The following is a 27,500-nucleotide window of genomic DNA, read 5'->3' as shown; positions in this document are numbered from 1 at the left end:
ATTCTTCTGCAGATGTAATACATACAAAGTCAAATCAAAACAGTTAGTTGTTCAACAAAAAAAATCAGAGTATCAACAGTAGTGATACTGTAGCAAATAATAAGGCATTTAACAAAGGAATGCCTCAACATAAACATAGATAAAGTAGACAATAGCAGAATGCACTGCAGGCCTTCCCATAGGAATATATACATGAATCAAATGAATCATACGGTGACAACAATTAAAGTCCAGTACGATATAGGCATAACATAATATAATACAATAATAACATGTGAGGAATAAGAACAAAATCCAGTGTAAACGTAATTAAAAATGGGATAACCTCACACACCTCAGGACAATTTCCTGTCGGTCACGGTCGACATCTCCTGTGTGAACAGCTCGCTCAGGCTACACCATGCTGACTGTAAACAAATACCTTGTCTACTCAGTGACTCATTCCAAAAATACAAGTACAAGGTCTAATCAGAAGGGAAAAGAGTATTTATTATCATCTCTCCGCCTGAGAGAGAGAGAGTGAGGGGGGCAGAGAGAGACAGAGTGAGTGGTTTATTATATTAAGGCCAGAGAGAGAGAGAGAGAGAGAGAGAGAGAGAGACAATGACAATGACAATGACAATGACAAATCTTTATTTTTCGAGGGTGACAAGAATAAGCATAGATATGCTTTTTTGCATCTGGCCCTCGCCCTAAAGAGGGACTAAACTATTTTACTATAACTATGACTAGGGAGAAAAAAGAAAAAAAAGAAAAAGAAAAGGTTACATAAAAACATTAATGGTAGAACATATAAGTTTATGTACATGAAGCGCATTATGTAGAAGCATTGTAGATCATAAGGTAGTGTTCAAAATTGGGTGTAAAGCAATGAAGATAAACGGAAAGTAACCCAACAATACATTAGCTCAGCAAAACAATGTATTACAGAGCCAAATCTTCGTGATTTTGTCACAATAAACCATAATTCCGATAATGAACAACTGTATACAAAGAAAACATACCAATCAAGTTTATTTGTTCATAGAGTTCATTAAATGGAAAGAATATTTGGTTCTAAAAGAATCCGTGTTGGTGGATTGCCGCAGGGCGTCCGGAAGAGCGTTCCAGAGGCTGCTTCCTGAATAAACAAGACTTGATTTAAATAGGTCTATCCTAGGAAGAGGAGTGTTTAGTTTTATAAAGTGGTGCGAATTCTTCAAAGAGAACTTTGAACAAATGGTTTCGGGTGCATTTTCTGTCATAATTTTATGCATCATTATTCCTTTGTTGTAATTCATTCTTGACTTTAGAGGTAGGACCCCTATGTTGATGTAGTCTGAGTCGGTGAGAGTAGTCTGTTTGAGTAATACTACTTTTAGCGCTCTTTTGTGTAATCTGCTGAGTAGCTTTAGGGAATTATCACTTGCAGAGTCCCATAGAGTGGATGCGTAATCAATAAGAGACTGAATATGAGCAGTGAAAAATAACTTCCTGGCTTGACAATTAAGGAAGTGTTTAATTCTAGATAAGAGGTACACTTTCTTTGACACTAATTTACTAAGTTGTTCAATGTGAGTTGACCAAGACAGGTTGTTATCGATGTGGACACCTAGAACTTTGTGATGGTCGACTTTTTCCACTATATTGCCGTCAATCATTAAATCGGGACCAGTTGAGGTAAAATTCTGTCGTTTTTGTCTAGTTGTAATTATCATATATTTGGTTTTCTTTGGGTTAAGAGACATGTGATTTAGGTCAGTCCATTCTGTCAGCTGGTTTAGACTTCCTTGGAGGGATTCTGATAAGCGAGTTAAATTTTTGTTACTGGAGTGAATTGTGGTATCATCTGCAAAAAGTTCACATAAATGTTGAATATAAAGGGGGAGGTCATTAACATATATTGAGAAGAGCAGAGGTCCTAATACCGATCCTTGTGGTACACCGTAATCTACAGCTTGCATGCTCGATGCTCTAGTGTTTGTAAGAACTGTCTGTTGTCTGTCAGAGAGGAATGAACTAACAAGATTGATAGTATCATATCCGACGCCATACAAACCGAATTTTCTAAGCAATAATGTGTGATCAATTACGTCAAAGGCTTTTGCAAAGTCTACGAAAATGGCACCACAGAATTCATTATCGTTTATTTTGTCCAACCACTGATCAACAAGAGAGATTAAGGCAGTGTGGCAGGAATGCTTAGCTCTAAATCCTGATTGTTTAGGATGGAATAAGTTGTTTTGGTTGAAATGTGTTAGGATGTGTTTGTTGATATGCTTTTCCAGTGGTTTTGATAACACAGACAAAATGGAAATTGGCCTATAATTTGAGGGGTCTCTTTTGTCACCTGATTTAGAGAGAGAGAGAGAGAGAGAGTGAGGGGGGCAGAGAGAGACAGAGTGAGTGAGCGAGCGAGCAAGAGAGAGAGAGAGAGAGAGGGGGCAGAGAGAGAGAGACAGAGTGAGTGAGCGAGCGAGTGAGCAAGAGAGAGAGAGAGAGAAGGAGAGAGAGAGAGAGAAGGAGAGAGAGAGAGAGAAGGAGAGAGAGGGAGAGAGAGAGAGATAGAGAGAGAGGGAGAGAAGGAGAGAGAGAGAAGGAGAGAGAGAGAGAGAGAGAGAGAGAGAGAGAGAGAGAGAGAGAGAGAGAGGGAGAGAGGGAGAGAGGGACAGGGAGAGACAGGGGACACGTTTCTCACAGGTCATCATGCCTTCTTTCTTTGCGATTGAAGATAGGCCTACATTTTGATTGCTAATTGTCATCTTTCTTACACTTTTGAAGAAAGTTTTAAAGGGATTGGAATTCAAAACAAAGGGCGTTTGACTCATACATAGCATAGCCTTCTTTGAACTGCACAGACGTTTGTGTGTTCAACAACATCACAGATGAGAAAAGTTGAGTCAACTGGGCAGGGGTGGGAATAGGGGTGGGAGAAAAGTTGAGTCAACTGGGCAGGGGTGGGAATAGGGGTGGGAGAAAAGTTGAGTCAACTGGGCAGGGGTGGGAATAGGGGTGGGAGAAAAGTTGAGTCAACTGGGCAGGGTGGGAATAGGGGTGGGAGAAAAGTTGAGTCAATTGGGCAGGGTGGGAATAGGGGTGGGAGAAAAGTTGAGTCAACTGGGCAGGGGTGGGAATAGGGGTGGGAGAAAAGTTGAGTCAACTGGGCAGGGTGGGAATAGGGGTGGGAGAAAAGTTGAGTCAACTGGGCAGGGGTGGGAATAGGGGTGGGAGAAAAGTTGAGTCAACTGGGCAGGGTGGGAATAGGGGTGGGAGAAAAGTTGAGTCAACTGGGCAGGGGTGGGAATAGGGGTGGGAGAAAAGTTGAGTCAACTGGGCAGGGTGGGAATAGGGGTGGGAGAAAAGTTGAGTCAACTGGGCAGGGGTGGGAATAGGGGTGGGAGAAAAGTTGAGTCAACTGGCCAGGGTGGGAATAGGGGTGGGAGAAAAGTTGAGTCAACTGGGCAGGGGTGGGAATAGGGGTGGGAGAAAAGTTGAGTCAACTGGGCAGGGTGGGAATAGGGGTGGGAGAAAAGTTGAGTCAACTGGGCAGGGTGGGAATAGGGGTGGGTTGAAGAGTGGCATATTATTTTGAAAGAAGAGAGGAAGTGCACCAAAGAAAACTATATGCGTTAGTAGTTCCAGGAAGGCAATATGCCACACACATCCAAGCAAACGTGAGCCGAGTGAGATGATGAATAAAGAAACATGTATCCTTGTGTGAAACTGTTCATAATGCATTGGGACACATTTTGAAAAACTGTAGCAGAACTTATAGAAACGCACAAAATATGTTGGTATGTGGACATATTTGAACGAGAAAGGTGGACGGAGGATCTGCAAGAGCACAGTAATGAGGAGCCCGTTTAGACCTCAGTAAAAATAATGTTAATTTGGTATTCACATTTGACAGACAAAAGTTCGTTACATTGCCCTGGTGTTTGTTTTGGGGTGGAGTTGAAGAAAAGGGCAGTGAAGCTAAGGCTAAACAAAAACATTTGTCATCATTTTCACGAGTTTTCATTCACAAGCACCTGGGAAATAAATCTCATGTTCCCCAGGCAATAAATCCCCGGTTACCATAGTTGCAGGAAGCAGGTTATACATGGATAATCAAAAGCAAACACAATAGAAACGCTCCGGGATTCTTCGGCTCTTTTCATTGGTGTTTCCCCAGACCTAAACAGACGACACGACACTGCTTTGCAAAGTTCCAGAAACGAACTGGCAAACTGGCAAAAGTAAACAAAAAACAAAACTACTTCATGAAAGGTCATACATTCATCAAAAACAAATGAAACCTAGCGATATGTTTTGTCTTCTTACAGAGTCATGGAGTGCGTGTATCTGTGTTTCAATACACAGACGTTCGGAGAAACACGAACGTCAAGTTCAAGTAAAACGACAACCTGACACACACATTTTGACCCATGCACAAGACGTTGTATCGATAAACGAAGCACAAATAAGAAACAATAATAAAAGCAAAGAAAATAGCAACAAGATATGCAAACATCTAACAAAGCCGAGCAAGCAGAATGACAGGTCTAATGAAAAACAAAGAGGTACTGAGTCGGAAACAAGATCGCGATTCTTTCCTTCGCTGCACGACGCAAATCTTCTGTGACCTTTGACCAAACGTAGCTTCCACATTCGATCACTCAGCTTAATAATTACAACAGAAAGCCGAGGGGGTGTAATACCGAGATGAACCTACAGAACTGTGCATCCTCAAACCTGACATATTCATCCCAACATTTAATGAACTCAAAAACACAGAAAGTTGCTTTCACACGCCAGCTCATTCTGATAATCCTCGCTCCACGGCTATCGTTGATTGCCAGTGGTTATCAAACCGGGACTCGTGTGGTTATCAGCACGGAGGTGGTTTGTTGACAGACCAGCTTTTTTGTCGGTCCTCGGGGGGCATATCGACTTTTGTTTCATATTTATTGACCGCGGCCTTCGGCCTTGGTCAATAAATATGAAACAAATGACGATATGCTCCCCCGAGGACCGACAAAAAAGCTGGTCTGTCAACAACCCATCAAACATCTTATAATGTTGGTTTAGGGTAACGTAGGTCGTTTTTTGTTATTTTTTGTTGTTTTGATTTGGTTGATTTTAAAGGAGGTTACTTCCCTTAGTCTCGGTAAGGTTCGCAACATGTGCCAACATTTTGTTTTTTTGTTTTTTGGAGAAATGAAAATAACCGTTTTAGGGTCGGCGGGCAAAAAATAGGGTCGGTCGAGTTACCCTAAACCAACATATATTTTTGTTTGGCCTAAACTGATGCAACGTAAATTTGGAAACATACAGCTAATCACATATTATAGGTATGACCACCAACCAATCTAGATACAAACGCATGATAACTAGGAAGGCGCTAATTCAGATGAGGAAATATTTCCTGTGATACCCAGTTGCTAGTATCATATAGTAGCTAAAATATGATGCTTGGAAAAGACACAGATTCGAGATCGTTAACACAACACTGCCGTTGTTTTACGGTTACACATCAAAAGCAAAAAGATAGGAACAAGTAGGTGGCAATGAAAAGTTATACTTTGATGCAGCACATATCACATGATATAGACCTTATCATTACTCTTCTTTTTTCCATCCATCCCATCCGCCCCTGGCTAAAAATCTTAACAAAATCTTACAACGACTATACTCCATCAGGCTAAACGTGAAAAGAGAAACATGTCCTGTGATGTCCTTTCATATTGCTGATATCAAAGTGTTGAATCGACCAAAGTTCAAGTAGAGTAACGGGTAGTAAAATCGAATCTTAATAAATGTGGCAAAAAGTGTGCTTTGATTGGAAACAGATTTCTGCTCAATTTGAGTACGGTCCAACTTAGGTAACAGGAAGTACCCGTCGCGATATAACCTTCGTGGTTGAAAACGACGTTAAACACCAAATAAAGAAAGAAAGAACAGGAAGTAAAAGCATTACAGTTAGACTTTGAACGGAGGTTTGAGAGAGAGAGAAGGAGAGAGAGAGAGAGAGAGAGAGAGAGAGAGAGAGAGAGAGAGAGAGAGAGAGAGAGAGAGAGAGAGAGAGAGAGAGAGAGAGCGAGCGAACGAACGAACGAACGAACGAACGAACGAACGAACGAACGATCGAACGAACCAACTTTATTTTTCGAGGGTAATGGAGTAGATACAGCAAAGATCTTTTTTCATCCAGCCCTCGCTCAAGAGGGAATTAACTAAGCAGTGCATAATATTAAAGCAGAAGAAGAAGCAAAACAAAAACATAAAAACATGGTTATTAAATCAGACAAAGAGAAAAAGAAAAAAAAATGTTCATAGCATACATGCCAACATGGTCATTGGTAATGGTATACATTAAAACACACACTTTGACACACACGGTCACATGCACACAGACACACACAGACACACATGCATATACAGACACACACGCACACACAGACACACACGCACACACACACACACATGCATAGACGCACACACGCACACACTCTCTCACACACACACACACACACACACACACACACATGTACACATTGTACACATAATCATAATGTATGTACATAATCCATGAAGAGAACAACGTAAACAGAGAGAGAGAGGAAAAAAAAGGAAAAAAAACCCAAAAACTTAACTGAAATGATTATACTAGTAGATCTTCTTGTACTTATCAAACAGCAGTACTGCCGTGTGCTGACAAAACCGAGTAAGTCCACTGAAGCTAGTTCTGAGATAAACGACTTTTTCTGTTTTATTACATTTCTCAAAAGTGACGATTATCTTGATCAACCTACAGAGATAATAAGATAAATAGCATTAATGTACGTTTACAACCCGAGTTTGATAATGATCTGATGGATGGTTTTTGTTTTGTTGGGCATTTTGTGGACTTACTTGGTTTTGTCACTTTTTTCCATTATATCAGATCTAAAAAATGTGACAGATCTAAGCAAGTGGACTTACTTGGTTTTGTCAAAACATTTGGAAGAAAAAGTAATGCTTTTTTTGAGGATGAAAGTCGCTTGTTCATTTCAATGCGTTATTCTCTCAGGTGCCAGGAGAAACGTTCCGAATAACTCTCGCTTACTCTATTACACATGTCGTGTGCACATTAGAGCGCTTACTTCCCTTTGCTTATTTGATCTCTAAACAACGCTCTGGCTCATTTCGGTACGATTCTCACAGATACTTTCGAAGCGAACCTGTAACAATGTGTGCGTTTGTGTGTTTGTTCTGATTAAAACCAGTCTTGATCTAAGGACTATGTCCAGTCAAGAATAAAAGCTGGTTCTTGTGTATGACTGTGTACGTGAGTGTTAGTTTGAGTGCCTTGGAGAATGATGAGCATATCAGATTGCGGTGATTTGCTAAAATACATATTATTCACGTACAATTTTTTAAGCTACACAGCATGTTTTTTTGTTCCGGTAATGTTTTGTTGTTGTAAGTTTAATTTGGGTGGTACGGTTACTACTATAGTTACAGCCTTAAATCACATTATTTGAAATTCAAATCAAACACTATTTACCCGGGTTTGATGTCTTAAAAATCGTTTCTTGAAATTGTTATTAAGAAATATTTCTGGACATTAAAATGCTAGCACAGGCACGAAAGTGATTTTATTGCAGGTGTCAATGTTTCCTGAATCTATTCATAGATGTGTTACGTTTGAATTGATATTAAGCAATTCAGGTGCCGTGTGGACATGGTACGGAAATATTCACTGTCCCAATTGACGGGTTTTAACAGCGAGGACGCAATTTTTGTGAAGGCGTTTTAGTTCTGCTTCTTCTTCTTCTTTTGCGTTCGTGGGCTGAAACTCCCACGTACACGTGTGCTTTTGCACGAGTGGATTTGTACGTGGATGACCGTTTTTACAAAATCATTTAGGCAGCCATACGCCGTTTTCGGTGAAAGCATGCTGGGTATTTTCGTGTTTCTATAACCCACCGAACTCTGCTTTGGACTGCACGATCTTTTCCGTGCGCACTTGGTCTTGTGCTTGCGTGTACACACGAAGGGTGATAAGGCACCAGCAGGCCTGTACGTAAGTTGACCTGGGATATCGGACAAATCTTCACCTTAATTACCCGTCAGGTGCGGCCGGGATTCGAACCCACGACCTTCCGCTTTGGTAAGTCATTTTTTTTTTCAAAATGATATTTTTTGTTCATCAAAAAGAAGAAATCAATGCGCATCTTGTGTGCTAATTTCTACTTTTTAGAGTGCTTAGATAAGCAGATATGAACAAGTAAGTCCACAACCTAAAAAACCAACTTTTTAAGTGTGCATGAATGTTTTGACAAAACCAAGTAAGTCCAAGGGGTTCCCAATTTTCCTATAATGATAGTTTTAAAATTCTTGTCAGACGACCCATACAGAAAATACGTCATTTTAAGTTTAGAACTGACAAATGACGTCATTTAAAGTTTAGAACACACAAATGACCTCTTTCGATAAGGCGAGACATAATGACGTCACCTTATGACGTTTTATTTTAAACATTTTTCTTCTCTATCTATATATAATTATCCTGACGATCATTGTCTCTCTCTCTCTCTCCCTCCCTCTATCCCTCCCTATATCTCTCTTTTCCTCCCTCCATCTCTCTTTCTATCCCTCCCTACCTCTCTCGCTATCTCTCTCCCTCTTACTCTCTTCCTCCCTCCCTAATTCCTCTTTCCCTTTGTTTCTCTCTCTCCCTCCATCCCCCCCCCCCCCCTCGACCCTGATTTCTTTCCCCTCTCTCACTCTCTCCCTGTTTAGTCTCTCTCTCCCTGTTTAGTCTCTCTCTCCCTGTTTAGTCTCTCTCTCCCTGTTTAGTCTCTCTCTCCCTGTTTATTCTCTCTCTCTCTCTCTCTCTCTCTCTCTCTCTCTCTCTCTCTCTCTCTCTCTCTCTCTCTCTCTCTCCATCTTGTGCAAATTCGTAATGTTAACAATATTTTCACTGTTTTGTCATTTATCTTGACAACACTTCTTCTTTAGCAGCCATGCTTGCACCAAATCTAGCACCCCTACAGGGCCTCACATCCATGAGAGGTAGCATATAGGACAAATGTCCTGGCCAATGTAAAAGTGATAGGACATTTGTCCTGAACAAAAACAAATCAATAAGACATTTTTTTCCCGTAACAAAACGTAAATATAATTAAACTTGACTAGTTTCTTGGCACGAGGGTAAAGGAACAAAAATACTTTTTTTGGCAAAAAGTGAGCAGCATTGACTGTCACAGCTGCCCCCTTTTCTTGTTTTGTCAGCTGTCGGGTTTCAACTATCTCCTTGTCTCTCTGGAGAGATCACAGGAGCTTGTATCAAATCGCCGGTCGATCATTATCTACAGTCCACTACTACGACATGTATACTACTACTATATACTACAAGGAATATAACGCAGAGTGCTCCGCACTGCCGACTCGCTCCGTTTCAAGCTTTCTACATCACTTTCTGCACCCCCTTCCCGAACGCACGAACCTCACACACAAACAAAAATGATTAAGCTTTCACTTCATGCAACAAACTCGAAATAACCATTCACCAACTTCGAGAAGTTTGTCAAGAACGGGGTCGGTGTCCACACCACTCCATGAGAGGAACCTGGAGCCTCGACGAATCGAAAGTGGAACTCGCGCTGATGTTTTCCGCTTTTCGTACGCTCTCAAGGGTGTACAGCATTCTAGCGGCCTGCAATTAGTCCAATATAACTGATGAGGGACACAGCAGCCTCAAACCCCGTGAAATGATACACAACACATTCTCTTTGAGCTTAACATTGCGAAGATCGAAACCTACCGGCAGTTAACCAGGTTCAAAGGCCACAAAAGGTTACATCCGGAGCGTTCCGCAGTAAAAGTTTTACAGCGCATGCTCAGAAAACCGTCTGCTCCGGCAATGGGCGTTCTTTGACCGCCCGTTCGACTTGTCCGATGGAAGAAGCACGGGAATTAGTCGAGCTTGGACACAACGTCATTATTCTTAGACAAGCAGGTATGTACACTTCTTAACTTTACTTTTGTTGATGAACAGGCTTTAAACTTACCCGAAGTTTAGATTAAAAGAGAACTTAGACGATTTACCAGTGTTCGTAACATGACTCTACTTCTCTAGTCTAAAAGAAATGTTGGCTGTTGTTGAAGAAACAGCAAGCTTTAACTTAAAATAAAGTTCATTCCTGGTTTATAATGCCCCCAGGTAAACTCAAGTACCACAATAGGTTTCCAAACGTACGTAATGTTCGTCTGCAGTGATCGTTTCACTTTGTAAAACGCGGTCGTTATGATTATGGCTCCTCCCACTGTTAGCCCCGCCTCTCCGTCTCTTTGAGAATCAAGATTCAAGATGGCTAGCAGCCCCCTGCTTAGTTGACCTACTTTCATGGACAAGCATACGATTCTGACTGGAGGGTTGCAGTGGTGGTTAGTTCCAGAATCAAGACATGTCAGCTAGTAATGGCTAGTTTTGGGGTTACATCTGCAGTCACTTGTTTTTGTTTGTTTGTTTGCTTGTTATTTAATTTTTTTAATTATATTGAAGACTGTTACATGGAAGAATTTGTTTTAATGCGTTTTATTGTTGTTTGCTTGTTTTTATAAACTAGCTGTGCTGGAAGCTGAAAGTTGTAGCTTTTTAAGTCAACTAAATTATGTGTGCAATGTAAATGCAAAATTAATTTGCCCAGAGAAAAAAAGTTTATTTCTGTGGTTGAGTTCAAGTACAAGTGATTTTTTTTCTAAAACATTCAAACAGTCATGAATTAACTTCAAATTTAGACTGACCTCACCAGTCGTCTGTTTCTTACAGGCGAGGAATGGCGAGTCGCCGCGAGTGACGCTAGAATTCTCGCCTCAAACGCTGGGTAGCTTTAGGCTTGCTCGCTTGGCGAGAAAACATGGCGGCCACTCAGCTGCCCATCCAACTAGCTGTCCACGACTTGTTTTTTTACCGACCAGTGCAGTTTAATTCTTGTGTAGCTAGCCACCAAACCGTTTCATAGACAATCTCGCCTCCTATTTTCACGAGTGGCTAGCCGAAAGAATATCTCGCCTGAAAGAAACACGCGACAAAAATCACACACTCAGGAAAGAGTAAATTCTTTGTTTTTAAACATATTTATTACATACATGTATGTATCACAGTTTTAACATGTATATCAATTTTGATTATAACTCGTCAGCATATTATACTTGTCTCGTCTAAATATCGGACCCTATTGCTACGATGAAAACACAATAGCGTTTATATAGCTATTCTGACATTAAATTCTGTGTTAAAATCATGTTTTTGTCAGCAACAATTACCAGAATGCATGAAGTCACGGAAATAACCGAACATTGAAAAACCCGCGGACATGTATTACGGAGCTCGAGACAACTCAAGATAACCGGATTATCTGGGTGTCGCATATGGTCGCATGGACGACCGGTGTCTTATGAATCGCTGTCTTCTGTTTTACAGCAAAAACTGACTCGTCGCTTGACGTCTCACATCCAACTTCTCTGGAAGCTGTGATATCTTCCACCACCACATGTCTGACCTTTTGGCTTTTGCAGACACGTGCAAAATGTCCGACTTTCGCGCAGAGTTTGCATGTCTTCCCTTTCGCTGGACATCCTGCTTTATGTGGGAACTGTCCACCACAGTAGAAGCATGTCTTGCTGCTTGAAGCCGTGTTATGCGTGCGTTTGAAATCCTTGTGACCATCCTTGTGACCATCCTTGTGGGACTGTGAGTGTGATTGTGAACTGCGAGAGTGATGTGATCCACGACTCTGAGAATATCTTCTCTGCTTGTTGATAGAGAGCGCGTTAACTGATCCCTCAATTTCTACAGCACGAGTCTCAGAAAGTTCCAAAGCACGAGCTTCTGCTAACAGATGGTCTAGGTCAAAATTGTCACGCAGAGCTCGTCTTCTTAGACGTTGTGAGTGACAACCCTGTAGAATCTGAGTGAGTATCTCTTGATCATTGTTGTGGAACTCACATGTAGATGCGAGTGCTCGCAGTCTGGTGTGGAATGTATCTATCGATTCACCCTCTAGTTGAGTCGACTTTCGAAACCGGAGCACTTCGTATGCAGTGTTTTTCTTGGGAGTAAAGTACTCGGTCAATGAGTCTCTGAGTGTAACATACTCGTTTGGTACTGCTCGTCCTTCAACCTGACGCGTAGCACCAGCTCCTTTCTTCTCCTCGCTGAAAGACTCTACAATGTTGTACACTTCGTCACCACAAAAATGGAGAAGCAATGCCTTCTTTCGAGCATCTGTTGTTATGTCAAGCGCACAGAGTAAGTTTTCGAAACGTGCTACCCACCTTCTCCACCTGACGCCGGCAGATTGTTCGTCAGAGAAAACGTTGAACTTCTCAAACGATGGTAAAGCAGCAGCCATTGTTCTCACTCGGATATCCTCGTCGCCAGTGTAATATCTTTCATTCGTCCGCTATCAGTGATAACAGGGAATCAACACAGCTCGTGTGTTTTGTTTGATATTTATTCAGGTTTGGCACATGGTGGTTGAGTGGTGGGCGGAAGTGCCAAGACTCCCAGGGTGCAATATACTAAATAGTATGTATAAAACATGGATCGGAATATGATCGGAATAATAGGGTCATGGACACAACATGTGAGACCATCCAATCACAGCCCCCATATTCCCCCACGTGTCCATCAGAATAGCTATATAAAGTAATGATAGTTGTCTGCTAGGCAGTGTTTTTTTTTTATTTACTTTTAAAAAATCTGAGTTTTGTTATATAATTGTGTTTTTAGATACAACAGGCAGAAGCCTCTGGGTATGTCTGGCCAGCTGCAGGAATTCCACGCGACTGATGAAGGAGATGTAAGTTCTTTGAAGAACACCCGTGCCCCAAAGATCCTGTGGCTCAAAAAAGATTGTCCAGTTATGCTGATCCGCAACATAAGCGACCGGTTAGTCAACGGCAGTCTTGGCCATGTTGTGGACCTCCACCATGACAAAGTGGTTGTCCACTTTGAGAAGACCAACATGACAGTGGAGTTGAGCCGTACTGCTTTCTCAGGTATGCCTGTGTTTTTTTGTTTACCTCAATTTTTACTGAGTTTACAATTTATTTTGTCATCAAAAGGCATCATTTTCATGAGTTTTCATTTACAGTGGGCCGTCGCGATATAACCTTGAATGGTTGAAAACGACGTTAAACACCAAATAAAGAAAGTAAAGAAAGATTTACAGTGGGCACCCCCACCCCTGTTTTTTATATGGATGGAATATTTGATATCGTCAATTATTACACAATGTACTCTGATTTTATCTTCAAAGTGGAACCTGACTTCTAAGATCTTCAACATTCTCAGAAAAACAGGTATTGGAACAGGAGGGAGTCTTAAAATAGATGTGAATTGTGAGAGGTTATGAGAAAAAGAATCTGAGAAAATAGCCTTATAGCTTTCTGTACTACATGCATTTCTGGCGGGCTAGTAACTTTCTTGTTGGCGAGTTAAAATTTCAAGATTTGGCCATCCCTGATAATGATATGTATACATGTATTAATAAGATTGTTACTTTCATTTTGTTTGTAGTCCATGCCCGATCCTCGACAAAAGGACATTGCTGTGAGGCATCAGTTTCCAGTACTTCCTAGCTTCGCACTGACCATCCACAAAGCTCAAGGACTGACACTTGAAAGGTAGCTTGCAATTGACAATGTTTGAAAATAACTCTACCAGGATTTGCAAGTGTTTGAGAGTTGCGCCCCGCTTTAGTGATGTCCGGTTCCAGAGAGCCAAACAAGAATAATATGTGGTCGACCAGTTAAAACTGAGCACCTATGTTTCCCAAACTCCCATGATCTCAACAAACACATGACTAGGTTATTTTCTGCAATTGCTTTTTTTAACGGCATGGTCAACAACAAATTTGTGCTTTCGCTTGCAGGCAGGTTTCACGGTAATCAGACTCTTTGATGTGTGTAAACTTTGCCTTCAAATTACTTGCTTACTGTGTTGATTTTCATCATTTTTTCTGCTTGGCATGAGTAAGTATGGTATTTGCAATACAAAAAAATAAATAAAAGCTAAAATGTTTGTGTTTGAGCAATTATTTGAGCGAGTTTTTCTAAGCGAACGTGTGAATCCTGACAGACACCATTTCCTTCTGTCACATGACCCCATCTCAAAGTGTGATTCAAGCAGACACGAAATATCACACAAAACTTATGATAATGGGGTTATTAATTCAATTAATACACAAGGTTAGTCTCTGACTAGATAAAATAGGGAAAAAATATCAAATGGGAGCATAAAACCGTTTCTGGAAAAAATTTCAATCGCCACCGAAAGTGTCTGTCAGTAAAAAAACCACGTGCTTTGTTTGCAAAGCAAAGCCTAATTTTACACATCGCGTGCTTTTGTCTGTTATTCTTGCTTGTGAACATCATTTTATTGATGTTCTTCACTGGAAAGCAGGTGTATCATCAACAGTATCACAAAATCGCAAAGAATGAACATTTTTGTTGTGATCCGACCGGTGTCTGTAGACTGAATCACACGTTCGGCAAACTTCGTTTTTAACGGAAATAATCGAGCCTTTCATCGGAAACGACGTTTCAACCGCTTCATATCGTCTGCAGGAAGAAAAAGAGGAATGCGATACCCAGTAAGTAAAACATTTAATCGTTTTTAGTGCCTTTTGATCAAGTTTTGTTGCGTCTGTCAGCAACGTTCGTCAACCCAACGTTCGACACAGCGACGCACGCATACGGATTTGCAGCATTTGCATTCGGAAAGTGAGGGATTTGTGAGTTCGTTTGCATAATTTCAATCGCTAGTAGGTTTTCCCTTCGTCTCCCATTGTTGTGTTTGCATGTTATTGGCATTTCATTGTGTAAATTGAAAGTTTGTGAGTAACAGTAGTACAATCTGTCGAACGTTGGCGACGCTGACAGACGCAAATATCGAACGTTGCCTTCAATGACAGAAGGGCTTGGCGATCGTACTTTCGATTCGTAGGAACACAATATGGAGACAGCAATGTGCGCTCGTTACCACAACGGTCATGAACCGGTGTAACACGAAATTTTTACTCCACGAAAAATTGACTCCGGAGTAAACTTCCAGTAAAAATCTTGTACGAAAAAAGAACTCCACAAGGAACTAAATTTTACTCCCCAAATATTTACTCCCAGTAAACATCTCGTACGAGAAACTTAGGGCCTACTCCTTCGTTTATAATTCGCGCAATATCCCATTTACGTGCAATCCCGTTTTGCCGCCGTCCCATTTTGGCGACATTTCACAAGCCAAGCGTCATCTTACAACCGCATCCCATTTTGGCGCAATCCCGTTTCGCCGCTATCCCATTTTTTTATTTTTATTTTTTTATTTTTACATTTAGTCAAGTTTTGACTAAATGTTTTAACGTAGAGGGGGAATCGAGACGAGGGTCGTGGTGTATGTGTGTGTCTGTCTGTGCGTGTGTATGTGTGTGTGTGGAGCGATTCAGACCAAACTACTGGACCGATCTTTATGACATTTGACATGAGAGTTCCTGGGAATGATATCCCCGGATATTTTTTTTTATTTTTTTCGATAAATACCTTTGATGACGTCATATCCGGCTTTTTGTAAAAGTTGAGGCGGCACTGTCACACCCTCATTTTTCAATCAAATTGATTGAAATTTTGGCCAAGCAATCTCTGACGAAGGCCGGACTTCGGTATTGCATTTCAATTTGGTGGCTTAAAAATTAATTAATAACTTTGGTCATTGAAAACCTGAAAATTGTAAAAAAAAATAATTTGTTTCTAAAATGATACAAATTTACATTCATCTTATTCTTCATCATTTTCTGATTCCAAAAACATATAAATATGTTATATTCGGATTAAAAACAAGCTCTGAAAATTAAAAATATAAAAATTATTATTAAAACAAAATTTCCGAAATCGATTTAAAAACAATTTCATCTTATTCCTTGTGGGTTCCTGATACCAAAAACATATAGATGTGATATGTTTGGATTAAAAACACGCTCAGAAAGTTAAAAAGAATAGAGATAAAGAAAAGCGTGCTATCGATCCTTCTCAGCGCAACTACTACCCCGCTCTTCTTGTCAATTTCACTGCCTTTGCATCGAGCGGTGAACTGACGATGCTACGAGTATACGCTGTTGCTGTAAAAATGCAGTGAGTTCAATTTCATTCTGTTAGTTCGACAGCTTGACTAAATGTTGTACATGAACAAAGTATGCAAACCAGATGATCCAGCGACGTCCTTCCCAATTTATGTCCAATGGACGTCTACCCACAACACGCCACTGGATGCCGCGTGGTCAGCCAACCATGTGGTGCCAGTCGTGAAAACCAGGTTCTTTGTCCCACAGTGAGACATTCAAGTTGGGGACTTTGTGACCGCTGACTTTGTCAGCATGGATGGAAAGGTGGAGAGATACAGGGCGGTGATCATCCCCAAGTCAACCCATTTCCCCGATGGGCCAGATCGAGAGGAGATCTGTGTGAAGTGTTTGCGCGCAAAAGACAATGGGAGATACTATGTCTTTCCTAATGTTGATGACATTTCATGCTTGCCAATGGCTCAGATAAAAAAAATCCCACCAACCAACCATGAACAACAGGGGGGATTACTTTTTTTGACATGTGACCAAGTCTCATTTGAGCGTTCACAGTGTTACCTGAGAATAGCACACCCCCTTGAATTGGGACCAAAGAAAAAGCGTTGTATATATGCATTTTTGAATGCTTTTCTAAAGTCATAAGTTCATTTGTGAAATTTTTTTTTTTTAGGGATTGTTTTGCTGAATACATGCAGTTAAGAAATTGACCCCGTTTTCAAATTTAGGGGGTAGGGTTGCCCCATAGCCCACGTATGTCTGTGTGACTGTGTCAAATATCAATCTACTCTGCGTACAAAATGTATAGATGTTTGTTTTTCGATTTTAGAATGATTTCTTAAGCTGGCTAGAACTTCTGAGGTCTACAGGAAACGATAAAGATAAAAAAAAATGTACAAAATATAAGTAGCGTCCTTTATCTTACCATTGTTCTGATCAATGCTGTCCCTTTATTTGCAAGTTAACCATTTTTCTTAATGTGTTCAAGGAGTATGTTAAAAATTATTATCAATGGTTGCTTTAAACAGCACCTTTGGGCAGTTATTATGCACTAAAGTTGTAAAAGCATGTTTTGGGGGTTTTAGGATATAGCGTCTTGGAACGCCAATCATCTTGGAAATACGAATGTTCATATAATTTTTTTTACTGTTTTGGATAGATAAAAAGTTGAACTCTTGGTGCAAACTGTTTTTTGGTCCCTGTTTGACTATTTATTATTTTGGAATATTGTCTGTGAGGGGGAAACTGCAATCCTCAATATCATGAAACGTGCCTGCAGTTCAATATTTTAAAAAACAACTCCTGTAAATCTGGTACGACACAGCAAGCCATGTATTATTCTCTATTTATTGGTAACTTACCCAGCAACCAAAATCACTTACCCAACATGCCTGAATCCTCGACAGCACACAGGTTTAGGAGCTAGACTTTGTGGGATCTACTTTTGCGATTGTAGCAAACAATACAAACATACCGCATTTAAATTAACAACTACAGGCTTGAACACATGAATCGTATAAAATCCATGAGTGCGGTTGTTTTCTGAATCTAAATCTGCCGTGCACAAACGTTCAACACAAGCTAATTCCCAACGCAACTATAACTCTCATACTTTGTCTAGCGACAAGAGTCGTTCCCCTTTCAAATTTCTTTTCACTCAGTTTCTTCGACAAAAACTGCAATCCCATGGTCAGTTTTTAACAATATTTCATTTTATAAACAGATCACACGCAACCAAATGCACACATTCCATCAATTTAAAGAACATAAAGCGGTTTCATACACTAATTTGCCCCAGAAAACTTAACTTTTAACATTGGAAAAGGCAAAAAAGGCATGTGAAATGTCATAGGAAAAGCATGTAACTTTGGCAAAATGAAGGGTTTATTGAAGTGGATATTAAATCTGAGTATTCAAAAAGGCTTTATCAGGTCGAGTATATATTTTTCTCGTGTCTTTCAGGTTCCAAACTACATATGCTGAGGACACAACCAATGAGCTATGTGAAGAAGACTTCCACTGGAAAGGATGGAGTCTGATCAGGAACCCCTAGACGAAGACCCAGATGTTGATCTGGACTGCACTCCACTGGAGTTCAAGGCAGTTCTTGCAGTAAAAAATGCTGCAGAAAAAGTGTAAACAGGTTTTCTGCAGTAAAACAACAGCACTGTTTTACTGCAGCATTCTTGATTTCAATTTTACGTTGCTCTCGTAAAAGATGACATTATGCAGAAATGCAGCAGAAACAAACAGTTTTTCTCCAGCATTTCTGTTTTTCTGCAGAATAACTGAATAAAGTCATAATCCGCTAAGGATACAAATGTCCTAGCTCTTCAGCATCAATAGGACATTTGACCGCTTTCAGACATTTCAATAGGACATCAGAATTGTTTCATTTTCAAGAATGACGCTCGTCGTGTTACCCCCTGTTTTAATTTGACACTAATGTAGCACGCACAAGATGCCGTTGAATAGCCAACCAAACGTAGAATAGCCAAACATGTTCAGCTTTTGTTGAACTTTGGCAGGCTTTAGTTTTATTATTTGGTGGCATAACTAAGTGCGCTTCGTCAAAATGTCTTGAACTGAAAGCAAAAGCAGACGCAAGACTAAGTCAGTTGGAGTTGTCTCCCATACTTCTAACTTTAATGTGCTGCAGAAAAGTGTCACCCAGACGCAAGATCTGCATTGCACAACTTTAGTGCACCTTATGCAAGAGTGCTTGGCCCCCCCCCCCCCCCCCCCCCCCCCCCCCCCCCCGCGGGTTAGGGGGAGTCCCATATTGGTTGGGACGAGGAAGAATTTACCCGATGTCGTAAGAGGCGACTAAGGGATTCTGTTTCTCCTTTTACCCTTGTTAAGTGTTTCTTGTATAGAATATAGTCAATGTTTGTAAAGATTTTAGTCAAGCAGTATGTAAGAAATGTTAAGTCCTTTGTACTGGAAACTTGCATTCTCCCAGTAAGGTCATATATTGTACTACGTTGCAAGCCCCTGGAGCAAATTTTTGATTAGTGCTTTTGTGAACAAGAAACAATTGACAAGTGGCTCTATCCCATCTCCCCTCTTTCCCTGTCGCGATATAACCTTGAATGGTTGAAAATGACGTTAAACACCAAATAAAGAAAGAAAGAGTGCTTGGTCGCTTTTTGAAAATGTGTATCTTGAAAGGAACATTAACGAATATCGCGCTGTCCGAAGGAATTGAGTTCTTATGGACAATGTCAACGCTCAGTTCAAAACGATAGGACATGTGACCGCCATGCGGCAATATGAATCGGACATTTGAGCCTCTATGGACAATAAAGTGTTTTTATTGTTATTGTTATTGTTATGTTGAAATAACATTATAAGGTCTCTACAGTGTGGGGACTATGCTGCATGATTTTATGGTCTGTAATTTCATTAATGTCCTTATGATTTCTGATGGTTACTTTTGCAAGCATGAATTTAATTAATACCATACAAGTAATGTGCTTATTTCAAGAATGTTAAATGTTACCTGGATGTTGTTATGCCTTCATGGTAATTGACAGTGCAAACAGCAAAATGTAATGAATCGTCTAGAATGTTAGGAAATATGCAAGTAGTAAGTGGTAAAGTTACATTGTGTGAAAGGATTATCTGCCTTGCTTTGACAAAAAATGTTTTATTTTGTTAGTTTGTTATTCGAAATATTCTTAAATTCATTTCCTTTGCTGAAGCAAAAATTAAATTCAGCTACAGAAACAACATTACATGTGTCTTGTCTTAATAGATGGTTGGACGAATTGGTTTTGTGTTTTAATTGGAACAAATATAATTAACTTTGTGGTAAAGTATTAAAAAAGATTGTAATTCAATCAAGTTGGCATTTTAATGAAACAGATACTGTGATTGGTCAGAATGCTCCAACTAATTCAAAATTACCTGTCACTAATTGTCGATAACCACTTGCTAAAAAAGCCATTAGCTACCTGCTGGCAAGGCGCATTGATACAGTCTCAACTATAGTCTCGGTTAGCTTTGAGGGTCATTTTACAAGGAAATATGAAGGCCAGCGAAATACCGAGACCATAAGGTATGCAAAGTGATGTAAGTTGATGCATGAATTCTTCCTGACTACGTCAGTCAATTCCAAACATCGCTTTTGTGATGAAAAGAATTTGTTTTGAGTTAGCTGTCCAGAAACCCGTCAAAAAATAAGGGAAAATGTATGTGAAAGAAAACAAAACAGGAGCAAAGTGATAAGATAGGAATACAGAGACATATTTCTTGGGACTTGACCCTTGCAGTTGCAGGTAGGTGGACTGAAAGTAGTGTGTGAACAGAACAGAACCAATTCTGTCTGTTTACCATCGCATTAAAGCAGGAAAGAGATCGTCGTAAGATTGAATTACAACATAATCCCTCTGTCAGGCTTCAATTAGCTTTGGTCGGGCGTCAATCCACGATGACGACCTCTAAGTTTCAAATGGAAGCATGTTAATGTGTAAAATTTTATAAAACAATTAGACATAGAAATCTTCATTATTTGAAAAATGAAATAGCCTCTTTCATATAATTAAAAAATGAAACATCACAAATTAAGATTATTTAATCCAAACGGAGACTTATATTAAAAAAGATAACTCATGACAATAAAAATCAAAACTTTACTAAATGTAAAAATACCTGATTTTTGTGTGTGTACTTGTTTGTGTATCTATTCTTTCAGTCCTTCATGATTCTCTCTACTGCACATTCAGTCAGAATGTGAAGAAAAACACTCCTTGTACTTTGATAATAAATCAGAACAGCCATTCTGAAAAAGACCCCCCCACCCCACTCAAGCATACACTCACATATTACAATAACTGTACATTTACACCTTCTGAAGATGGCATTTTTTCCCATTGCTGGTCAAAAAAAGGGGAGGGGTCCAAAACAGCACATTTGTTATGCTGTCTCTGTCACACACACATTCACACACACACACACACACACTCACACTCGATCACACACACACTCACATCATAATCATTAACATAAGTACTTACCATGTTAATAACTTCACCCTTGCTTCGATGATAACTTGTTAATAATTTTTCCTTTCGATTTATTTACAACCAATCAAAAAAAAGCTTTCTATTATTCGTTTTAACCAATCGAAACGTCACGCGCTTTTTGACTGCCGATTGCAGGCGGAAATGACCTTCTGTATTCGTCCGAAGGAAACGGCTGAGTCAAAATATTAAGCGCAAAGAGAATGTTTTGTCTATCATTTCACGTGTTTGGGGGCTCCTGTGTCCCTCATCAGTTATATTGGACTAATTGCAGGCCGCTAGAATGTTGTACACCCTAGAGAGCGTACGAAAAGCGGAAAACATCAGCGCGAGTTCCACTTTCGATTCGTCGAGGCTCCAGGTTCCTCTCATGGAGTGGTGTGGACACCGACCCCGTTCTTGACAAACTTCTCGAAGTTGGTGAATGGTTATTTCGAGTTTGTTGCATGAAGTGAAAGCTTAATCATTTTTGTTTGTGTGTGAGGTTCGTGCGTTCGGGAAGGGGGTGCAGAAAGTGATGTAGAAAGCTTGAAACGGAGCGAGTCGGCAGTGCGGAGCACTCTGCGTTATATTCCTTGTAGTATATAGTAGTAGTATACATGTCGTAGTAGTGGACTGTAGATAATGATCGACCGGCGATTTGATACAAGCTCCTGTGGGAGAGATGGAACTTGCACACTAACAGCATGGTCTTTGGTTTCTTGATGATCGGTAAGGGCCGATTTGCGAAAGTTCGAACAGCCAACGGTAAAAGTGTTGGACTTCCCTGTGTGCTGACATGAGATGCAAAACATAAGTTTCCTCTCTGGGTCATGCGACACACACGGGAATGATGTCGCCCAGCTTGAGACGAAGTTACGCGTGGGGGTGAGGGAGGGGGTAGTGTCTTTCTTCGGCTCCGATGTTTGACTATCGCGATCGACATTCTCACCTGGGCGATCGGGCTCTAACTGCTCTGGGGCTGGAGGAAGCTCAGTTTCCGTGCTACTGACAGATGATGAGGGAAGGGACTTGAAGTGTAATTTCTTCTGTCCCTTTTTAGGGATCAGATTTCGTTTAGGCGGCATGTTTGTTATTTTCGGGGAAAGCGCGAAGGGAGGCAACTCTCAACTGGCTTCGAGCATTCCGAGTTGCGAGCCTTGGAAACTCTTTGGTACTAGAGGCACAAAGTGTCTAATTTCGTCTGCTACACATCGCTTCGCAATACATCGATAAAATAGCATTCAAACTACTGTAAATTGAGAAGTACTGACGATGTCCGGATCAAATAATAGAATAATCGGACATTGACCACTTTGTGACAAAAACAATAGGACATTTGTCCTCCTGCATGAAAAATGTATAGGACATTTGAAAAAAATATCCTCATATGTCCGATGTCCGACGTGGATGTGAGGCCCTGCCCCTACTAACAAGTAAAATGCCGCAAGAATATTCGTATTGACTTTGACGTCATACTGGCAAAAACATTGCATTCTGATTGGTTTTAGCGTCATAAAGGTTCTTGTGATTGGTGGATGGACTTACTTGGTTTTACCAGCAAATTGACATGTAATGTTTTTTGAGAAATGTTTGAAGTTGTGGACTTACTTTTCTAGATCTCCTTATCTAGTTATTTTACAAAGTCAAAATTTACACACAGGCTGCTTCTTGATTTCTTAGTTTTGATGAACAAAAAGATATCATTTTGGGGAAAAAATGGACTTACTCGGTTTTGTCAGCACATGGCAAATGTACTTTAAACAGTTTTTAAGGTGTGGACTTACTTTTGTATATCTCCTTATCTATTTATTTCACAAAGTCACAATTTACACATAAGGTGCGCCTTAATTTCTAAGCTTTGATGAACAAAAAATATCATTTTTGAAAAAAATGGACTTACTCGGTTTTGTCAGCACACGGCAGAGTACCTGATCGCGGCATTAAGTGCCACACGACGATGAAAGCATATACAAACAAGTATGTCTTCTAAAACTGGCAACAGAAAGTGGCTGTCTGAGAGAGACTGGTAAACCATTCCACAGAAATGGACCTGAGTAGAGAGAGAGTGAGGGGGGCAGAGAGAGACAGAGTGAGGGGGGCAGAGAGAGACAGAGTGAGTGAGCGAGCGAGCAAGAGAGAGAGAGAGAGGGGGGGCAGAGAGAGAGACAGAGTGAGTGAGCGAGCGAGTGAGCAAGAGAGAGAGAGAGAGAGAGAGAGACACACACACACACACACACACACACACACACACACACACACACTGAAACAGACACACACACGCACACACATACACAGACATAAAGTAATGAAAATGAAAAAAAAATACATATACACACACAAACCAGAAGGAGTGAGAGCGAGAGAAAAAATGAGAAAGAGAAAGTCGTCAGTAAGTAGTGGTATTGACACGTAGCAATAATGACACGTAGCGCTAAAAGATGTAGTGCTGTCGACACGTAGTGATAAAGAACGAATGATAGCGACTCATAGACAAATTATTTGTAGCACTAATCAACGTAGCGATAGCGGCACGTAGCACAAATGACACGTAGGACAAGTGACACGTAGCACAAAATGACACGTAGCGCTAGCGATACGCACCCCAGGAAGCTAACAGCAGGCGCCAGGCTTTTGTAGAAAACAAAAACAAGAACGCTGAAGCGTTATTAACTATTGAGTCATCTGAATGTGAGGAGCCAGAATGTTATGCCGCATTAATATTGCGGATTAAAGTAAGGAAACCTCATGGATTTCGCGGAAAATTGCGTATTTTTGTGTTTGCACTGCACACTTGAATACAAATATACAGATTTGCACAAAACTTGTTCGGTCTATACCTGAATTATTAAGGAATGCACGGTGCTGACGGGCGCAGTGGCGTGGTGGTAAGACGTCGGCCTCCTAATCGGGAGGTCGTGAGTTCGAATCCCGGTCGCTGCCGCCTGGTGGGCTAAGAGTGGAGATTTTTCCGATCTCCCAGGTCAACTTCAGTGCAGACCTGCTAGTGACTTAAGGCTGGAGTTCACACCTGAGGCCATATTTCAAAGTGGTTAGGCAGTTTTAAAGGTTTGTTTTTATGTTAGTTCAGTGTTTTGTTTATCAGAAAAAAACAAAATGAATAGAGCTTGTCGCGCAAAATTTTGAGATAGCGACTGAAGTTTGAGCATAGGTATGAGATTTTTTCACGCAAACCCCACTGAAGAAATTGTGATATTGTATTGTGAATATGTTAACAAAAAAACAATCGGATGATCAGAAACTGAAGAAGAGAAATAGGAAATCAAAATAGAACATCAAACATAGTGATTTTACAGGTGAATTTGGAAAAAAACCCTTATGTATCCATTTTTGAAGCCCAATTTGAAGCATGGAACACAGTCAAACATAAATTAAAAGTGTTAAAGTGGTTACAGTGTTCAGAAATAGTGTTAAATAACAAGTTGAGTTATCCCTCTTCACAAATTTTAAGAGAAATACACCTCTTGTCGCGCAAAATTTTGAACTGTGATGCTTTTACTACCCCCACCCCCTACTCATTTTTCAGAAAAGAGTGCATATTATCTTCCAAATAGACAAGCAAGGTAGTCAGATGATCAAAACTTCAGAACAAAAATAGGGAAGCAAAATAGAACATGCAACATAGTGATTTAACTGGTGAATTCAGAAAAAAAACACTTTTTTACTCATTTTATTAGCTGAATTTAAAGCTTGGAAGACAGAAATAAATAAATTAAAAGTGCAAAACTGGTTACAGTGTTCAGAAATAGTGTTAGATACCAAGTTGAGTTATCCCTCTTCATCACAGTTAAAAGAAACGCACCTCTTGTCGCGCAAAATCTTGAACTGTGATGCTTTTACTACCCCTACCCCCTACCCATTCTTCAGAAAAGAGTGCATATTATCTTCCAAATAGAAAGGCAAGGTAATCAGATGATCAAAAACTTCAGAACAGAAATAGGGAAGCAAAAAAGAACACCCAACAGAGTGATTTAGCTGTTGAATTCAGAAAAAAACCACTTGTTTACTCATTTTATAAGCTGAATTTAAAGCTTGGATGACAGAAAAAAATTAATTAAAAGTGTTAAAGTGGTTACAGTGTTCAGAAATAGTGTTAGATACCAAGTTGAGTTATCCCTCTTCATCACAGTTAAAAGAAACGCACCTCTTGTCGTGCAAAATCTTGAACTGTGATGCTTTTACTAACCCTACCCCCTACCCATTTTTCAGAAAAGAGTGCATATTATCTTCCAAATAGAAAGGCAAGGTAATCAGATGATCAAAAACTTCAGAACAGAAATAGGGAAGCAAAAAAGAACACCCAACAGAGTTATTTAACTGTTGAATTCAGAAAAAACACACTTGTTTACTCATTTTGTAAGCTGAATTCAAAACTTGGATGACAGAAAAAAATAAATTAAAAGTGCTAAAGTGGTTACAGTGTTCAGAAATAGTGTTAGATACCAAGTTTAGTTATCCCTCTTCATCACAGTTAAAAGAAACACACCTCTTGTCGCGCAAAATCTTGAACTGTGATGCTTTTACTTCCCCCACCCCCTACCCATTTTTCAGAAAAGAGTGCATATTGTCTTCCAAATAGAAAAGCAAGGTAGTCAGTTGATCAAAAACTTCAGAACAGAAATAGGGAAGCAAAATAGAACATCCAACATAGTAATTTAACTGTTGAATTCAGAAAAAACCACTTTTTTACTCATTTTATTAGCTGAATTTAAAGCTTGGAAGACAGAAAAAAAAATTAAAAGTGCTAATGTGGTTACAGTGTTCAGAAATAGTGTTAGATACCAAGTTCAGTTATCCCTCTTCATCACAGTTAAAAGAAACACACCTCTTGTCGCGCACAATCTTGAACTGTGATCCTTTTACCACCCCTGCCCCCTACCCATTTGAACACAAAAGAGTGTATATTCTCTTCCAATTAGAAAAATAAGTAATTTGCAACTGGACATTTTTAAAATACATATTTTCTGTCAGTACAAGGATTGCTTAGTCCATTAAAAACAAACAGACTAGGATTTAGCGCACCCATTTTAAGAAAAAGTTAACATGATAATTGATAAATATATATATATATATATATATATCAGACTTTTTTTTATGCAATTACTACTGAAGATTCCAGACCAGGTAAAACAATAATTTTATATTCTTTGTCACATTTTTTACTTTTTTTTTTTTATAAATTTATCTATAGCGAGTCTTGTCTCGTTGTGTCATTTAGTTATTTTGAAGAATTCTATCCTGGCAAAAAAAATTAAAAATCCCTACCTACCTACCCTATTTTGTTTACCCATGTTATTAGAAACAGACAATTTATTTTTTATTGGCCTAAAGATCTTGAAACATTTGTTTTAATAGAGAAATAACAAGTACAGCCCTTAGCTGTGTCACTCGAATTTCTTTGTCAGGCTGAAACTTAGCTGTTGCGTTGAAGTCTGCTGTGTGTGTGTGTCTGGGTCCAAAGCAACTTTCACATTATCATCTACACATTCTCATCTACACACTCACGTTACTCACACAATTATACAATTCTACCCACAGAGGCGTTCGGGGATGGGGGTCTCGCACTCGGGCGAATCACACCACAAAATACAAAGTATAACGTACACAGATTTTTCTATTGAACCAAAAGGCAAATTAAATCATGAATAAATCAATCGAGCAAAACTTCCACACAATGACACATTCACTCTCGGTTCACACTGCGCTCTGGGCATGCACACTTGGCAGCACGTATAATACGTTCCGACGCCGTTTGTCTTCCTGCAAGTCCAGCACAGGCACACGATTGTCCAAGAATCACAATAATCCTCGTGAATGTCACAGTAGGCATAGTAAGGTTACGTAGAAAAGTCCAAAAGGGTGCGTTAATGGTGGTAATCCGGCACACACACACACACACACACACACACACACACACACACACACACTGACACTGACACACACACACACACACTCCGGTTTGGTAAGTTACCTGATAAATAATGTAGCCTGTAGATTTAACGGGGAGACTGATCAGACAGGAAGAGTAATACTTTCACATTTCCGATGTTCAGCGATAAACTTGTTTTCTTCGAGAGTTCGATCTTCGTGCGATTCTGGCGCGTTGTCACCAAGAACGTTAAAAAAACACAGGATATCATCATGATGCCTCTCTACAAAAACCAGGTCTAGGAACTCTTCATCTAAAGTCAGTCAGTATTAACCTCCTCAACACAATCCTCATCTTGCCCCATAGTGATTTCTGCCGCCAAAGAACATGTGGTTCTCAACTCAAAAGACCGATTTGTCGTCTTCCGGCATTGCGAAATTCAGATCTACCCCAACTTCGTGCGTTGATCTGAGCAATAAAATGTAGATGCGATAATCTGCAAACATCTCTTCAACACAATCTGCATCT

The 27,500-nt window shown here is 40.0% G+C and overlaps 1 protein-coding gene and 1 long non-coding RNA gene across 3 annotated transcripts in view; both read left to right on the top strand.

Annotated features, from left to right (window-relative positions):
* LOC138982974 (glycoprotein-N-acetylgalactosamine 3-beta-galactosyltransferase 1-like) overlaps positions 1-27,500 on the top strand; it is a 76,113-nt gene that overhangs the window by 29,058 nt on the left and 19,555 nt on the right. The window lies entirely within an intron of this gene.
* Positions 9,748-18,814, top strand: LOC138982973 (uncharacterized). 2 transcript variants are annotated; one of them, XR_011461022.1, is made up of 4 exons: positions 9,748-9,964; positions 12,743-13,011; positions 13,532-13,638; positions 18,042-18,814. It is a non-coding gene; the product is annotated as an uncharacterized lncRNA (long non-coding RNA). The 2 variants fall into 2 exon arrangements; XR_011461021.1 differs by lacking the exon at positions 18,042-18,814 and having other exon boundaries at positions 13,532-13,867.

Source organism: Littorina saxatilis, linkage group LG12 (assembly GCF_037325665.1).
Source record: "Littorina saxatilis isolate snail1 linkage group LG12, US_GU_Lsax_2.0, whole genome shotgun sequence".
NCBI lineage: Eukaryota > Metazoa > Mollusca > Gastropoda > Littorinimorpha > Littorinidae > Littorina > Littorina saxatilis.
Note: the sequence above shows the minus strand (reverse complement) of the source record. Positions and strands in the feature narration are given on the sequence as shown.